Source organism: Gymnoscopelus microlampas, assembly GCF_963454915.1.
Source record: "Gymnoscopelus microlampas genome assembly, chromosome: 17".
NCBI lineage: Eukaryota > Metazoa > Chordata > Actinopteri > Myctophiformes > Myctophidae > Gymnoscopelus > Gymnoscopelus microlampas.
Window position 1 is genome coordinate 25,801,316 of NC_139954.1, and position 6,689 is coordinate 25,808,004.

Here is a 6,689-nt window from a genome sequence, read left to right on the forward strand (position 1 = left end):
CACGACACACACACACACACACACACACACACACACACACACACACACACACACACACACACACACACACACACACACACACACACACATATGCACGCGTGCAAACACACACACACACACACACACACACACACACACACACACACACACACACACACACACACACACACACACACACACGCATGCACGCACGCACGCACGCACGCACGCACGCACGCATGCACACAAATGCTTCACGCACACACGCACACAGCACATAGACATTTTATGCACTTAAACACTCATTCATTCATTCTCATTCTCTTTCTCTCTCACACATATACACACACACACACACACACACACACACACACACACACACACACACTGCGGCGCGCCCCGCATTATTCCGAGCCAATCAATTAAAGGTCTGCGTAAAGCCACAGGGGCTGGGGTTTCTAATAAGAGGCGGCGCACGGGGAGTGACAGTAATTCACATGGAAAGCACTGCCAACGCTCTCAAAGTGGCTCTGTCTCTCTCTCTCTCTCTCTCTCTCTCTCTCTCTCTCTCTCTCTCTCTCTCTCTCTCTCTCCACTGTCCCACAGGACCGTTACTACTGGAGGGTCTGCTGCTATATCTGAGCTACAGCTCAGCTCTAAAGTGAGCCCCACTGTTCGTGTCCTTGCTAGCATACAGCAGAAACAATAGGCCCTGCCTGATAATGGGCCTGTACCACATCCTGTGTCAGTAATGATCACATGAGCCCCGGCGCCTGGGTTTAATGTCAGCACTAAGAGCGAGATCCCCTGCCGTTTTCAATGAGAGAAAAAAACAAACCTGACGTCTCAACTACAATGTGGAAGAATGGGTCTATAGTGCAGTGTGGCATTTAGGCAAGGTCAAAAATCATGTTTCCATGTTACGACTTCTTTTTCCTTTTGTGGTTTCCTCTTTGGCAACAAAAATGGCTGCAAACGGAACCATCTGCTGTTGTTCTGGTGTGAATGTTTGGTATATTCATGTGTACCGTTAAAGCACATCCGTATGTCAAAGCGCTTAGTATCTGTAAATCTGAAATAATACCATGGGTAGCAAACCCAGGCAGTTAACTTCATTGACCAAAGTCCCCCAGGAGTCTATACCAGCCCCCCTATTTTTTTCCCTCTACACCATGTGTTTCTCAACCTTTTTTGGGCCCAGGTCCCTTACTGCCCCCCACACCGAATTAAAATGTAAGCTTTCTTTTTAATGTGTATTATGTTGCTTATATAATTTAGAAAATATCTAATCGATTTCCAAAATCAGATTTTACAGTAAACTGGACTGTTAGTATGTGATTATTGTGTAATTATTAGCCTACTTCCCAGGGAGAGAGAAAAAAAGCCTGGTACGCTTATAAATGGAATTGTATTATGGATGTCAGGCCTTGTCACATCACGCCCCTTTCACAGCACTGAATGGCAGGGTTGTCATGGCCCTATCACATGATTCTGTCTATGATACTGACCATGATACTGACCATGATACTGACCATGATACTGACATGATACTGACCATGATACTGACCATGATACTGACATGATACTGACCATGACACTGACCATGATACTGACATGATACTGACCATGATACTGACCATGATACTGACATGACACTGACCATGATACTGACATGATACTGACATGACACTGACCATGATACTGACATGATACTGACATGATACTGACCATGATATTGACCATGATACTGACCATGATACTGACATGATACTGACCATGATACTGACATGATACTGACCATGATACTGACCATGATACTGACATGATACTGACCATGATACTGACATGATACTGACCATGATACTGACATGATACTGACCATGATACTGACCAATGGTCAGTAATAGTATCATGGTCAAAAAATAGTATCACAGTAAAAAAGTCAAGATGAAATGAAGATAATGTGCATTTGACTATTAAACAAGAACACAAAAAGTATTGCTTCCAGCCCCCTCCCCCCACCACATTAATTGAATGTAATATTTGGTGATACCGCCCCCGTTGAGAAACACTACTCCACAACAAATCTCTTTGCTGAAAATAGCCAATCTACGCATTGTGAGCTTGTAGATGAGCTATTTTCGTGGAATGCTCGCCACAGAATAGGGAGGCTAGGGTTCATGTGGTTAAAACAAATAAAGCATGGTAAAATGCTACATTGAGTATAGGATCTGTGAAGTATATGATTAAGTGTGATTTAGCACTGTGCATCCCAAAATCAACCATTGTCTAAAAGACCACAGTAAGATTGCTCACCAGCAGGGCTATTGTGTGCTGTGGAACAGAAATCAAACCTCACCAGCACACCCATGAAAGACACACACCTGCATACAGTACACATATACACAGGCGGGGAAGAATACTCCTGGTGTTTAACCAGCAGAGGTTGGGTCAAGCAAGTGTGTGTGTGTGTGTGTGTGTGTGTGTGTGTGTGTGTGTGTGTGTGTGTGTGTGTGTGTGTGTGTGTGTGTGTGTGTGTGTGTGTGTGTGTGTGTGTGTGTTTAGCTGAACAGTACATGTGTGGTCCTTTACTCATTTTCAGCATCACGCAGAGAACTTCTGAGATGGACTCGCTCAGTAAACAATAGGAAGTGAGTGTCTGTGATGAGGCTTCTCGCACAGGCATCCACTGTGCTCCACTTGTCTTCTGTGACTGATTGACTGAAGACAATCAGCTAAAACTGGGAGACTACTGCTCTGGGATAATTGCACCTGCTGAGAACCCCCCCCCCCCCCCTCCCCACACACACGCACGCACGCACGCACGCACGCACGCACGCACGCACGCACGCACGCACGCACGCACGCACGCACGCACACACACACACATTTAATATTTTTATTTATGTTCACATTTTACAAGAGAAATTCTTGAACACAAATAGTGGTAGATGCACATACAAGCTCAGAATCTCATTGACATGTCTGATCTGTCTATGGATATAGGAAGCAGCGTCTCCTCCATATGTGGCAGCTGCCTATTATCACAGATATCGAGCAGAATTTTGCTAATGCTTTAGCTTTTGGCTTTGGAATTCCTGCCATCTGCAAACCCCTTACAACTTGTCTGTGGACGTTGCCAAGGCTTCCAAATATAAACACAAGTAGTTTACACCTGTACCCAAGTTGTTCAATCTCATTTCTGAGAGGTTGGTATTTTAAAACCTTGGCAAGGAATGTCTCCTACAGACTATAGTCAAACATACAGCCTACTTCTAAGATGGTGACTTCTCTGCTTTCTTCGTCAACTACAACAACATCTGGTGTATTAGCTGTCACACACACACACACACACACACACACACACACACACACACACACACACACACACACACACACACACACACACACACACACACACACACACACACACACACACACACACACACACACACACACACACACACACACACTCTGTCTGTCTCTCTGATTGACCTGTCTGATCTCTCTGTCTTGTCTCACTGTTGGTCTCGGTCTGTTTGTCTGTCTGTCTGTCTGTCTGTCTGTCTGTCTGTCTGTCTGTCTGTCTATTTATCTGTCTGTGGGTCAGTGTGTGTATTTCCATGCCAGGCCAAAAGAAAATAAACTTCTCTTCTCTCACAAGCTTTTGAACTGCTTGCAGATGGATAAACACCTAGATAAAAAAGTCTGTAGAAAGTAGACATTTTATCAATCAAATCAACGGATGGGAAAACATGCGTTTATGTTTTCTTGTCTCTCTTGCCTCAGCCTATCGCCCCATGTAATGGGTAGTGGTATCATGATTTATAAGTGACTGTCAATAATATTATCAAGAACTTGAGATCAAGTCAATCGTAATTTCAATCATGGCTTTAAATGTGAATGAAGATGGTTTTAGTTTCCTCATGTCACAATAGCAATGTTTTCCCAAGATTATTTGTGGTCTGTTGATAGAACCATGGAGAGCGATTAGAGAGACTGGCAATGTCACTTGTTGCAAGATGGACTCAGAGAAGTCATTTAAGTGTCTTGTTTGGACTCCCGTGTCGCTCAACGGAAACAGACGATTTTCAACTGAAGAACATGAAGTCATGTTTTTCAGTTTTCAGGCAGGTGACACTATGATATAACTTAGTGCTTCTATAGCAGCACAGAACAGTGTATATCTCAACCATTGTGTTGGTATCCAAACGTGACTCACAATGTGTTCTGACAGGATTGGCCACACACCACAACTTTAACCACTTAAACTCTATATACTTAGTTGACCGAGGTCCCCCGAGGCTCTATGCGTGATCCATCCTTTTTCCCCTGTACACCTATAATCTCTTAGCTAGAAATAGCAGATCTACACGCAACGTGATACGTTGTGAGATCGTACATCGGCTTTTCGCTGAATGTTCACCCCCAGAATAGGGACACTGGGGTTCATTTGATTAATTAAGGAGATATTGAATTGATTTAATCAAGGGTTTCTTGACTTCACTGACCAGAGCAAGTAACGTCTAACTTTAAAACTGGTTTAAGAAGCATCGTTAAGGAGCAGTCTTCAGTTGTGGCTTCACTGTTAAAGTGATAATTCATTCCATGCTGTGTGTGTGTTTTATTGTTGTTGGGGCAGTTGATATTTTCATGTTGAAAAAGTCACTGTTGTTTAAATATAACGCATTGAGTGAAAAGAAAACCGCTGGTCTACATTTTCTTTATTTGTAACGGGATCTTCTTTCTCCATTAGTTTATCCAGTTTATGTCTCGTCTTTGCATGTTAACCTTGGAATGATCACGTTGTGATCTTCAAAGCCTGCCAGAGCATTTCAGAGTGCCCTGCCTTTTGAACAATGTTGTGTATTGTGTATAAACTGTACTTGGGGCTGGCTAGAGGGAGAACAGGGGGGAGGGCTGGGCAGAGTCAACGGCGTGGCCACAGGAACCAAATACTGTTTCATTTGTACATGAAGGGCAATCAAAGCAGACCAGGAATGGAAAAATATTACCCAAGAGGCCATTTTCTGGGTGGAATTTACTGGAAATTGTGGATGACAATGCAACTTCCCTTGTTTATTTAGAAAAAGAATACCTCTTTTAAAACACAGTTACTAAGGAGAGACCACGATGGATGTTCCAGGAGAATTACAAACAAACTCCCTTAGCGCTGAAAAACACGTCTTCTGCCAACTTTTTAATAACCCAACAAAGGAGAAGATTATGCTAAATTAGATTTTTATAAGTGACCAACAACTCAATCTGAATGGAAATGCTGCTCTCACAAGCATATTCTTTTGGAGGGAATAATTCTGAGTGAGACCCTATTTCCTCATGCTGATAGCATTTGCACCAGTAATAGCATTTAACAGATAGCTTGTTTGCCTGTTGCTGTGTATTTCCTCCCTCTAGAGTGCACAACACCAGACTCGAGCTGAAATTCTTGACTGGGTCTGAATTGATGTGCATCATGGCAATTACTAAGACATTCTGTATTATATCTATGATGGCCAAGTCACTCTCAATGTGTTTAGTATGAAGTCAACAGCGTTATGGGATGTGATAATCATTTCTTTTTCCATCCCTCTTCCTCACTATGACTGGCCGACTGCCAACACAACACACACACACACACACACACACACACACACACACACACACACACACACACACACACACACACACACACACACACACACACACACACACACACACACACTATATAATACACACGTCCAAATACATACACACACGCATGCACTTACACATAGATGCTTACACACAAAAACTCACTAATACACACATTCAAGAACACACACGCAGACACACAAATACATATGCAACTGTAAAGAGTCACACGCAAACACACACACGCACGCACGCACGCACGCACGCACGCACGCACGCACGCACGCACGCACGCACGCACGCACGCACGCACGCACGCACGCACGCACGCACGCACGCACGCACGCACGCACACACACACACACACACACACACACATACGCTGAAGTGTTCCTCTGTGTCTCTACAGCTTTGTGGTGAGCACCTCTGGTTTTCATTCACCAGTACCAGCCTCAATCTCCTCCCACCTCACCCTAAATCTCCTAATTCAACTCATTATTCGCTCAATTGGTGGGCTTTAACCCCTCCTGCCCCAGGTTCTATAGAGCTGGTTGTCATTAGCAGCCAGGATTTGTGATGGAGCAAAGCATGAAGATCACACGCACGCACGCACGCACGCACGCACGCACGCACGCACGCACGCACGCACGCACGCACGCACGCACGCACGCACGCACGCACACACACACACACACACACACACACACACACACACACATCAGGATAAGCAAGCAGATCTATCAACAATCGGATGGGTGTAATTGTTATATGATAGACAGACAGAGAGACAGACAGACAGTCAGACAGACAGACAGGCAGACAGCCAGTCAGACAGACAGACAGACAGACAACGATGCACGCGGTGAGACCACCCAGAGCTCTGTGGTTCGCAGAGATGCTAGCTGCGCTCTGTGTACACTTGGCTGACGAGGGCTAGGAACGAGCCTGCCTGATGGCTTCTGGGAAACCTCCAGGGAAACTGAGGACACAAAATTGGCCTCCCTCTTAAAGGCCCATTTTATTAAAAGTCAAGCTGAGTTTACAGACGTTTGCAGTTCATTTGGCAATTATGGCAACTC